Source organism: Cygnus olor, chromosome 19 (genome assembly GCF_009769625.2).
Source record: "Cygnus olor isolate bCygOlo1 chromosome 19, bCygOlo1.pri.v2, whole genome shotgun sequence".
Lineage (NCBI taxonomy): Eukaryota > Metazoa > Chordata > Aves > Anseriformes > Anatidae > Cygnus > Cygnus olor.
Genome location: NC_049187.1, coordinates 9108645 through 9121007, shown reverse-complemented (window position 1 = coordinate 9121007; position 12363 = coordinate 9108645). Strand labels below are relative to the sequence as shown.

At 44.7% G+C, this 12363-nt stretch overlaps 1 protein-coding gene across 1 annotated transcript in view; it reads left to right on the top strand.

The window, feature by feature from the left end:
- Window positions 1-6050: 6050 nt before the first annotated feature.
- GPSM1 (G protein signaling modulator 1) overlaps window positions 6051-12363 on the top strand; it is a 78956-nt gene continuing 72643 nt past the window's right edge. The window contains exon 1 of the mRNA XM_040531002.1: window positions 6051-6071. The gene's annotated coding sequence lies outside the window, so the exon portion shown is untranslated. The remainder of the gene's footprint in view (window positions 6072-12363) is intronic.

Here is a 12363-nt window from a genome sequence, read left to right as displayed (position 1 = left end):
TTTTTAGAGCATCTTTGTGCTGGGCTTCAGTGGGCAGTGGTGTCCCGCACTGAGGCCTGCCAGTGCTTTTCTTAAACCTTCCCAAAACGGTGGCTGCAGAAGGCTAAACGTCCCTTACATCACATCTCAGCTGGTGAACCTGCCCTGTTCTGTTTGCGTGCTGCCTATGCATTGCTTTGGGAGAGTTGGTTCCTGCAGCTGTTTGTCCCAAAGTTACAGCTAATCCCTGCACCTGTGATTACAACCGAAACTGTTATGATCAATATATAACGGCCAAGACTAGGCTGATTGTTTGATGCCACTTCTTTTCCTTAGTTGGATGATCCTTAGATATTAATTTCCTGTGAAATTCCTACATTTCTGAGTTCTAAACTTCCTTCCCACAAATACCCTCTCACATAAGCTGAAATTCTGCACTTCCCAAAGCTGTAGGTGCTGTTGGCTCAGATAGTCATGGAGGGCACATGAATATGATAAAGGCAAGTAAACAAGGGTGAAAATAATTTTTTGTTTCCCTTCAGCAGTGACCATCAATTACTGCCATCATGGGCTGAATTTCAGTAAGTACCCTGAGGAAAGACATCATGTCTTCTCCAAGGTGTCCTCACTGTAGAGCAAAGCAGACTAATGTACTGTTCCATCAGCATTTTGGTTTATATTGAATCTGACTCTTGTTTCTGGTTTATGTCCTCAATTATTTGTTCGTGCTTTATAATTCTACAGATTTGCTCTCAGCAGCAATGTCAGTATTGTAAGTGTTCGTTATTACTGGAAAGTACTCAGATGGTGAGGCAAGATACTGACACCACATCCTTTCATCTACAAGGATCCCTGTGGTCTCTAGAGAAGTTCTCTTGAAGATACAGACTCAAACTGCTAATCTAAGAAATGTAGCTGCAGTCTGTACTGAGATATCCGCAGCATTTCAGCTTTTCAAGTCTAACCAAACAAGGAATTCCTGAGCTGCAGACTGGAGTCACAAAGTTCCCATCTCAAGCTGTTCCAAGCCAAGGTTTCGGCCTGATTAGAGGTTTCAGTGCTAAGAATGCAGAGCTTGTCCAAGAGGGGAGCCGCAGCTATTCAGGGCGTGCGAGAGATAAGAGCCTAAATTGCAGCCTGAGGGTTCAGAGGCAGCCATTGAGCAGAGCTCGATGCAGAGCAGAGCTCGAGACTGGCACAGAGGAGAGAGGACAGAACAGCAACGTGAAACCTCAGCAGCAGGAGGGCAACTTTCAGGGAAGGCTGGGTGAGCTGGGAGGCCAACAGCAACCAGGAGAGCCCAGGGCTCGTCCCACATCTGCTCAGTTTGGGGAGGCACCAGGAGGAGCAGGACTGCAGGAGCCGTGCCAGGCAGCGCGTTCGGCTGCACACGGGCGATGCTTCTGAAGTCACTCGGGTCGGACTGGCATTTTTTTTGGCACCGTTATTTCTCAGCAAGCTGTTGGAGCTGATGAGAGCCAGGAGAGCGCCAGATTGCCAGCGTGTTGTGCTGCACATCATGGAGTGTTAGACCACAAATCTGCTGGGAGATGAGGACGTGGAACCTACCTATCACTGGGCCAAATCCCTCTGCTGCAGAGTGCGAAACTCCCGAGTCAGGGAGCCAAGTGTGAACTGAGTCAGAGAGGAGCAAATCCACTTGGATGTGTGTTTTAAGTCTGTATGAGGAAAATGAGTCAGTCTTGCACAGTTCTGTCCTGCTGACTCCCCAGCCCCCATCACATGGAACTAAGACAGAACTGGGCCCCATGTTTTTACTCACGTGGCATTTATGATGCATCAGTCCTCAAACACTTAGTTTCCCTTGCAGGCGTACTCAGACCGCCACCCATTAGTTTAAGCAGGTTCGACTACAGGCTACCACATACCTGTTACAGGTTTTACAAAAGCCATTGTAGTTTTTTTCAGGGCAGGATATTGCAAAGTTTCTGTAGCTAAAAACCTGCCAGGAGAGATGCTGATAACCCATTGCATGGCATTATCCCACAGAGAACACACCGACAAGATGCGAGCCTGCTTTTTCCTGGCCAGCAGTTTCTGGGGATCTTGACAGGTACCCTTACATGCCCAGTGAGGTGGGACAAGAAGTGCCCAGCCCTGCCACACTGTGGCACTCTGAGCTTTGGTGTGGCTTTTCCAGTGTTTCAGCAAGGTACCAGCGAGCTTGGTAATTGCTGAGCCCTGTAGAAGGGTGCTTGGAGCCTGCAGGTTTATTTCACATCGGTTCGGCTGCAGGCTCACCTTCCAGAGCAGTTTGCACTGTCACTGCTGTGCACTGTCACTGTTTAGGAAATATTTAAACCAATAACCCACAAGGCCTAGCAAAATTCAGGAAGTGCATATGTGTGTGAACCCAAACTAGAAATTCCTCCTAAGTCTCTGTGGTTTGAAGCTGCTGCATATCATGCAGACATAGTTTTGTCCCCACCAGATGTGCTCCAAGGGTCTTATAAGCAGAAATTCACCGCTCTGGCAAGTACACATGCACTCCTTTCTTTCTCGTGCAGGTTTGCCCTGTGCGCCTGCCTTTGTGGGAGCACTGCGAGTTCCTTCACTGATGGGAAATAGGTCCAGCCAAAAGGAAAAAATGGTACTTGGGTTTTTGGTGGTGTGGGTTTTTTGTTGTTGATTTTTTTTCTTTCTTTGTTTTGTTGTTGTTTTTACAGTGCCTGACTAAGCAATTTACATTGTAAACCACTTTTCATAGAAATTCTCCGTTAGCAAACAATCAAACCACAAATCTAGGCTTTAGCTGCAAGCTGGATGTGACAAGAATTTTGTAGTAAGCATATGGTGGGAAGGCAGCTGATTAAAAAAAAGTGTACTGCTCTGAAGTCTGACAGCCAAGGGCCCAATCCTGTACCCATCGAAATCCATGACAAAACACTAGCTGAACTGAAAAGGGACAAAGGTAAAGACACTTAATAATTTGGGAATTGATTTGGAGCTGCAAAGAACTTAGGCTTGGGTACTACATATTGAAGTCATTCATAAAGGTACTTATTATCTCTCAAACCAGCAGGAAACTAAGACTGAGATAAATTTGCTGCCCCATTGACAAAGCCTTGTCACAGTTCCTGAGATAAGACACAAATTTCTTCTTTCACAGAAAGAAACTGTTGTAAAATAGCAGCGTTCGTGCACAACACTCAGAGATACATACGGGTGCGTCTGAGCCTGGCTGCAGAATTTTTGCTGGTACCACTGATCTTCTTTCTGTTCTTTTAATCCTAGCAGCTCATGTTATTTCCCATCTTGTTAGCAGTAAGCAGATACATTTCCCATGGCCTGTGTCATACACTCAGCTACTGTGTTGTACTAAGTGCTGTACAGAGAACTGCTTAAATGCAGATGAGCTACCATGAGGCTGCCGCAAGCCTAGGGGGGGATTTACTGCAATAGAGATGCTCTTCCTTTGCAGTCATTACAGCCAGAAACACAAGGAAATCTTAAGCTTGTATTTTCCCATTGAAGCCCTGAAATAATAAGGATAATGTGTGTCATCAAAGAACTATACCTTTGGAATATCTGCATTTTATGCTGCATGTTGAATGGTGTGTGGAAAACAGCAAGTGCTCGCTTGATGTGTTAAAATATATATAAATCATACAGTTATCAGGGAAAAGTGTGTAAAGATAGGAAATAGCTATTCATGGTCCTTTTTTTTTTTTTTTCCTATCAGTAGGAGACTATGTGAATGGAATCAGAAGCAAAGGATGGAGAGACTGCCTGCTCTGTGCAGCTGAACGTGGGAGAGCGCACGATTGCTATGGAAACCTGCTGTAGTAAACGGGGCTCTTCAGCTGCGAGAGGATTTATAGCACCAGGCCGGGAGGAGGCAATTTAATTCAACGATCCACAGGTAAAATGGCACATTTCCCTGCACATTGTCTCCATGCACTGTAAAATGGAAAGGAAGGGTAGGTGGTAGGGCAGAATTACAGCATTACAAAGTTATGAGGTATCTTAAAGCCTGACCTTAAACCCACTGAAGCTGATGCACAGATTCTTGTGGTTTTTGGTAGGGGCTGGACCTGGCATGCAAGGAGCAGGCATACGTTCCTTGTGCACAAAACCAGGGCAGTAGGTAGAAGGACGCAGCATACCTGTGCACAACAAACTCAGAGAGAGGACAAGCAGAGCCTGTTCCCTACTTGCACAGCCCTGCAGATGGTGGAGTCTGCAGCTCAGGATCACTGCCCAGTTCGTGCATTTGGTTTGGAGCTGTGGAAGAGTCTACCTGACAAGGGCCTCCAAAACAGCTGGTAACACACATAAGTGAGACCAAGTCTGCTATAAGCTGCAACCAGTGCTTCTGTAAGGAGGGATCAGACAAGTGGGCAATGATTTATTGTCTTCAGACTCTCCCATTTACTGTCATCCAAGCACAGTGACATGGAGCCATGTGAGACAGCAACAATATCATTTTTGCAGTGCTGCCTTCATCACCATACATTACCAAGACCTGAATGACAGTGCCACATATCTTCTGTATCAGACACTGCACACTTGTCTGATCTGGCTCCCATCTCAGGGCAATGGTTAAACATAACATACGTGGAACCAGCATGAGGCCGGGGGTTCATCAGCTCCTGCAGAACTGCATGCACTTGAGGAATTTGCCTTATTACCATAACTAGCAATGAAGCTCAGAATCTCCTGACTCACCGGGTATCCTGGGCTTACTGTGATTGGATTTAAGCATACAGTTTAGCATGCACCTGGGTATACTTGTGACGTTAAACGTAAGAAGGAAAATTCATTTTGAGCTGGAGAATACAGAGTCCTTGGCAACAAAGACACAAAGCTTTGTACACTCTAATCATGTTTTACTGTGCTTTTTGTTCCAATGCTACTTTGTTCTGCTTCAATCTTTCACCAAAGCATCAAAGAGCTACCAAGAATAGCAAGATTTCAGCCTCTTCCTTCAGGAAATGTTTTATGTTCAAAACCCAAATGCTCCAAACAAAACAAATATCCAGGAATTGGGTCCTCCTGTCCTGCCTTTGCTGCTGCTTATTTCTTTGTTGAAGTCCTGCCCACACAGCAGATACTGCCCACCAGAGCTTCCACTTCCCTTTTGCAGGGTTTCCTCTTTATACTATAAAGAGGCTCTCCTTGGGCCTTCAGTGACTCTCAGAGTCCCTCCTGCACCTTTCAGTTCTTTATCTCTGCTCAGCAATTTGCAGGCCATTAATTTCAGACCTGCACCATTTGCAAATGACAGGTGAGAAGCTTATCTTATTACCTAGGTAGAAATTCTTGGGCAGATGAGTATATTGTGGCATGTACAGGTACTCCGTGATAGCTTGTCTTTGTCGTACAACAGCTGCCTTGTATCAGCACTGATGTGCCCAGTCCCAGCTGGGACACCAGTACAGTTGGCAGGTTGTGAGAGCAGAAGAGCTTTATATATCCCACTTATTAAGAACAGTCCCAGAGGTCACTGTTTGCTCATAAATTTACCTGATTTCCCCTTGATTATATTTCCTTTACCATTAAGTGCCAATCCAAAATATTGTCAGTGGAGAAGCAGCAGGATAAGCTAATGCAACTGATTGTTTTTTGCCTTGTTATGCTCTGTCAAGTCAGGTTGCCCTCAGATTTGGCACTGTTTCTGCTGTTGTCCCCTGGGATTCTAGACAGCATGGTCATTTAACCCAAGATTATTCATATCTGTGACTGGTATTTGTTTGGGCATTTTTTTCTGTCTCTTTGGATATAAGCTGGCAAAAGTATTGTCTTACTATTGATGAAATTAATCTATATGGAGCTAAGTGCAAAGGAAAATAGATACTAGCTGCATACACATCTCCAATGGAAAATAAGCATAGCATGTTTGAAGGCTTAATTCTCTGCTGATGTAAAGTGATGCGGCCCTGTTACAGTAAACAGAGCTATCCCAGTTTATGTAAGTAGAGGAGCTGACCCTGAGGAATCTCTGCTGGCAGCAAAGTTGGTGGGAGTGTTGCCACTGTCTTCACCAAGAGAAAGAACTGATGCCCCTGGAAACAATGGATTTCTATTGCTGAGCCGCTCTGAGCAAGGAGTGCTGCCACTGCAAGAATTTGGTAGGAAAATCTGGGCTTGTTTAATTCTGCTGTCTGGTAGAAAGGTGAGAAGTTTGTAGAGATGTAGAGACAGGCAAGTGAAGTGCTCTGTCCTGTGCATAGTCTCAGCTGGAAGGGTTCCCAGATGTGATTCGTATGTTTCTATGACAACATCATTTGTCAGCGCTCGAATGAAAGTCAAAAGCAGCAGCCAGGAGGTAGTAGACACACTGCTCTGAGCAGCCAAGCCACTCCCTTGGCTCCCTTTGCATTTCCAGGGAAAAGTAAGGGAATGGGACTGTAAACGCAGACTAACGCTGTGTTTTGCCACTCCCAAACATCTCATACAGGATCAGAACTCTGCTTTTTTCCAAGAGGCCAATGCAGCCTTCGGGCTGCTATCAACAAAGGACACAAATGTTTGATCTCAATGGACAACTTGAACAAACGTTAACGTTCATTTTGTCCCTTAGGCAATACAGGCTGCTAATCACACAGTGTGATCAATACTTCAGTACATGTTACAATGAAAACATGAGTGTTATGTCAACCATGATGTTGAGATTTGCCAGTCCAGGAAAAATTTAAAATATCAAAGGATACAACTAATCAATAGGTAAAATAAGAAGACAGATTTTACAGAAGACAGAGCAGATTGTCTAATTAGAGTTCTGACATGAATGCTCTCACTAAGTGAATGCTGCATCAGACCCAGAACTTGTGTTTGAACTGCAGCATACTTAAACACCATTCTTTCAGATAGAAACTAATGGAGAGAGCACTAGGTTCCTAATAAGTTAGTCGTTTCACTGCTTAATTACCTACATTTAAACATCACGTCTTATTTCTAGTCTGAATTTGCCTAACTGCAAGTTTTGAAAGTGTCTTTCTCAACTAGATTAAAAAGCCTTCCTTCTATTGCCAGAATTTTTCTTGTCTGTAAAGTTAACTGTCACCTATGATTGTCACACCTTAATTCTCTTAAGCAAGTTAAGTTAATTGACTTGCTTAGTTTTGCATCATGCCAGTAGCTGATATTTATATTCTTTGCTATTGTGTTGCTTTGTGGAATTATGCTTGGTTCGTTACCTCCCAGTACCAATAGCCTTTCACTGCCCCTTTGTTATAGCACGTGCATTTTCATCTTGTTCGTGTCATCCGAACTGAGCTGTTTTTGGGAGTGATGGATTGACATTCCATACCCTTTTTGACTATGTCCTGTACTGGACTAAGAAGGCTGAAGATACTTGGGTCATCCCAGTTGCTTTTCTAAAAAAAAAACAGTTCACTATTAGTTTCTTTTCAGGCCTTTGAAACTGTCTTTGCATTCTGTTATTTGCTCAAAAATCAGCATTAATGGTGGCGATAGTGTGCTATGTTAACTGTGCCCATTAACATTCCTAAAATGGGAATTATTATTCTAAGAAAATGTTGTTTCATGTTGTCATAAAATTGTCTTAGTATTCTATTTCACTTATTTTCAAGTGGAAGAAATGTAGAAAACACCACCACCACCACCAAAACTGTATATCCTGCCATAAGCACCTGGAAGTGCTGGGATGTAAATAGCGACATTTTTGCATTGAATTTCATTGCTAATTAAGAAGTTGACGTGTTTAGACATGAGCTCGTGTGGTTAGACTGCAGCTCTTTGGTTATAAACAGAAAGTGCTTCCTGTCACAAGTGCTGCTTTGGGGACTGGAGGGCTATGCAGCCTGGCGTTCAGAAGCTCTGTGACCTTGCGGTGTGGCTGCTAACACCACACGGAGCGATCTCCTTTCGCACCTTCCATTTCTGGTCCTGAGCTGTTGGCCAATTAAATAGAAATAAACGCTGTCAGTTACACGGGAGTATTTGGGAAGCACTTGCAGAAACTTGGCTAAGCAAAGCAGTTGAAGTGTAAATATTGGCAATCTGTTTTAAAAACAAACCCAAACACGCTTGCTTGTAATTGATGTCATTACCAACTGTTCCAATTTAAAAAGGAAAGAAAGCCCCCTTCCAAGGTGAGAATGTGTATTTTCCCCCTGGGCTTTTAAGTATAACAAAAGATGACTTCTTATTTGAGTTAGTGCTAGTAGGCGGTTTTCCCAGACTTCCAGCAGGAGAAATTGGTTATTTGTCTGTTGGCTATTGGAACTGAAGTTGGTGAAACAAACCCTTTGCCATCATTGTAAATATGAGCTAATCGTGAATAGGAGCTCGGGGTTATTTGCCTGAGCAAACGTTGATAAAACGTCTCTAAGAAAAGCCTCCTGTCGCTGACATTCAAGTCTTTCTTCTTACCAGTGGAAGAGAGGGCTGGGCATGAAAGGCTCATCCTGGGGTGGGGAAAGGAAGCTAAGAGCACCCTTGGTGTGTCACCTTCCAGACTGTGGGAGGGGGTTTGACCTGGCCTGACAGCCCAATAATATCCTACCCACCATGACTCTGGCTGCTAGCTCCGGGCACTGTAGCTCTGGGTGTGAACCTGAGCCCCAGGGAGGGTCTCTTTGCCCTGCAGTTGTGCCTGTTTCAGGCATGCATGCACACAGGTAAATTATTCAGAGGAGCTCATTACTCAGAGCTTTCCCTGGGTGTCTGTGCTCCAGGTGCTTTTAAGAGACAACCACAGGCAGCAAAGCAGCTCCTAACTCTCGGATGATCTCGCTTATTTCAGGTATGAATACTATTTCTGGCTGTGAGTCTCTATTACGGGTTATCTGCAGATTGTAATAAACTCTTCTGCATCTACTTTGGAGAGGAAATAATCATTATGGAGTCCCACTCCCCGAACAGAGGAGTTTTGTTGCCTTAGGACCAGATTCAGTGGAAGGAAGGGTAGCAAAAGCTCTTGAAAAATGTAATTCCTTCCCAGGTCTTGAAAAAAAAAAAAAAGCTGTGCATCGCAGCGGTTTTATTTAGACCCATTAGATCTTCCAGATGCATGCAGGGTTCTGTTCCCCAAAGACAGATATTAAACCTCATTCTTCTTAATGTATTGTTTTAAATAACAGGAATGGTTAAGCACTCCTGCTGAAACCCATCCCTGCCCCTTCAAGAGTTTCCTGCGTGGCTCTGGGCTGTTCTGAGGAGGATGTTGTTGCAAATCACTTAATTACGTTTTATGAAAATCCCAAAGCCAAAGCAAACATTCCAGGTTCAGACGGGCTGTGTGTGGCCCAGATTTGTACATCAGCCTTTACACCTTCCAGGGGCATTTCTATTATCCCTTTTTTCTCAAATACGGCTAACTTCTCTCCTACCCATCTTCACACTCATTTCAGGCTTATTCAAACTGCTTTGCTTGCAGCTCAGAAATACATTTAAGATCTTCAGAAATTAATTCTCTGTTCTTTCCCAGGAGGAACGGCTAAAAGTGTGTAGTTTCATTATCTCAATTTTACAAACCAGCATACGGCAGCACCAAGGGGGATGTTTCACAGGAAAGCAGTCCCATCATCCCCTCCCTTCTAGCCCCGTGTTCTTCATCTGGGAAGGAAACGGATCTCGCTGGAACATCCCCCCACAGGTGTGCGGAGAGGAGGTTTGCTGGGTTATCTTTCGCTTGGATCAGTTCTCTGATTCAGTTCAGTGTGTGGCTGTGTGAACATTTGTGCTGGACAAGTGTTGACAAACCACTTTGTCTGCCTGCTAGCAGATCATTTATAGCATCTATCTCTGAGTAACGAGCTTCTCTGAATAATTTACCTGTGTGCATGCATGCCTGAAACAGGCACAACTGCAGAGCAGAGAGACCCTCTCTGGGGCTCAAGCTCACATCCTCTTCAGCCACTTATTAACATTTGAGTAACTGTTGCCTTTTTCTCTTGGCTGGGAAGATAATAGGTCTCTTTATCCTAATGTTTTTGGGAATTGATAGGGACCCTGCATCTTCACAAGTATTGCTTTTCTGTCAAACATGTTGGAAGTGAGCTAGGAGTGAAATGATTGTCCGTGGGGAAGAGGCAGGAACTGGATGCACCTGTCCATACACTAGGATCACCTGTATACTAGGATCACCTGTGTTCTTTCACAGGCAGTCACAACAAAATGAGTGCAAGAAAAAATATTCTCTTCTATATCCACAGAAACTGAGACCACAGCCTGCTTTTCCTTGCAGGCTACCTTTAAAGGAATTTAGAAAATGTCAGCCTTTTTTTCCGAATGCAGTGTAATAGCAATGTGCTTTCAGAACCTGCCAGTTTGGAAAAAAAAAAAAGACAGTTCAAGGTGATGGTGTATAATTCCAGCTGTTGCTAGTAAGAGCTGGCGATTATAGTGTCAGTTCAGCAGCGATTCCAGCTTGGGTCTGTCGGTGTTGGGAGCCTGAATTACAATGCTTTTCTTGCACGTAAACCCCAGCAGAGGCCACCAGCAATCCATTTCAGGAGCCACAGGAAAGCTACCATGCTAATTAAGAGAGATCTTAATGTCTTGGAGGAAGTGCCTGACTCCTTGGTGTGTCTGGATGGTGAAGACATCAAGGCGGTGGGGGAATGGTCCTAAATCCTCATGATCCATATATGCTTTGCAAAATCTGCTGGCTGGCTAGTGCATCGCTGTTCTGTGTTAGTCACCGCCTTTCCCTCGGCTTTCTGTGCCTTGTTGCTTTCACGGTTGTCTCTTCTAAATGGTAGGAAACGTGGCGATAGTTAGAGCTCCTCTGTGCTGTGTTGTGATAGCTTTGGATATCGGTGCCTTAAAGAAATACTAAGAACGCCTCAGGGAGTTAAGAATCCCGCAATCCTGTCACTTAGAGTTGTGATTCTGCCTGGGTTTGTGCATGAAGTGAAGTTGAATCCAGCCTGTGCTCAGACACAGAGGCGTTCAGTAACCAGGAGGAAGAAGAACTCAGGTAATTTCATGGGTCTTGCTCTTTACTAGCAATCAGAGGTGTCTTACAATGAATAAAAAGCTGTTGGCAGTGGTATTTGTCAGCAGAGGTAAGTAATGTCTATCTAACACAAACCCTTCATCTCCTGTGATGGATTCTATCCTATTCTGTATGCTACCCCCTTTCTTGTGATCCACTGTTGTTTTTTTGCAGCAGCCCTATTCATATTTAAAGATTATTACTCCACTTTCTCTTGATCTTACCCAAACTGAACAAATCCATTTCTTTTACCTTTTTCTCATAGGTCACTCTTGAACACATTCATCTGGAGTCGTTCTAATTCTCCATCTCTTTCCCAACGTGTGATGCAATGTGGACACAATCCACCAGATGAATTAGTGGTATTTTTTTAAAAGCATTGGGGTTTCTTTCTCTCTGCACACATGTAATCTGCCTGGTTCATTGCAGCTGAGCAAGAGATCTGAGCTGTGGCTTAGGTCCAACTACTTGCAGGGAGCTCTTGGCATGAATATGTAGGGTTAACCAAACCCAACCCACAGCAAAGTAATTGAATTATTTCATCTAATGAATTCAAATCTATTGTGACCCGTTTGCCACTTGTACAAGAAGAGAAAGAAACTGAGTTTGTCAGATGATAAATTATCCATAGCAAATTCATGAATTTTAGGGCCAAAGGGGACCATTACGCTCATCTTAGCCTGACCTCCCGCATAACCCAGGCTGGGGAATTCGACCCGGCGATTCCTGTGTCATTAGCGTGTGGGTGACTCGTTTGCTCAGAGCTCTGTGGAATACCATAGATCTGGCGTGAGCCCAAACTGGAAGCTGGCCTCCACCCGCCTTTCTCTTGCTCCCCTTTCCAGCATTGTTTCTCTAAAGGGCAATTACTCTATCTGCCCACGTTCATTAAATGCAGACCCAGCGCTGTGGGCCCTGGGCAGCAAAGCACCCTCTGTCTCCTGTGGTTGAGGAAGCTCTGTAGCCAGAGGCAAGAGCAGCTGCTTTTTATCTTGTTCACTTTTCTTTTTTTTTACTTGAAGAGGGGCTTGTGGGGAGGCACGGACAACCCCCTCTTCTGGAAATACAGAATCTCATCGGGCTGAATGGTTACCCCTTCCCATGCACTCATGAACGGCTGCTTGTGCCAGGATGCTTGCTGCTCTCTGAGAAACCGCAAACCTGGGTGAAACGCTGGCTGGTGTGAGGCATGGCACCCCAGCCTGGCCTGTGGGTCTGCCTGGGGTCCTCCTGGCTGCCTGTTCGGGGTGCTGAGGGGCTCCCTTTCTGCTGTGTGGGGCGGCGCTCACCAGGACCCCCCTGCTCCTCCCTGGGCTCTCAGCAGGATGGGTTCTGCTTCTGCTGCTGTGGTTAATCTGCACAACTGAGACCACTACAAAGCTAAGACACAGATACAACTTTGTTTATGAGCCTTCTTTTGGATTTAAATGCCCAATCAATTAATTCTTGGGAGAGAG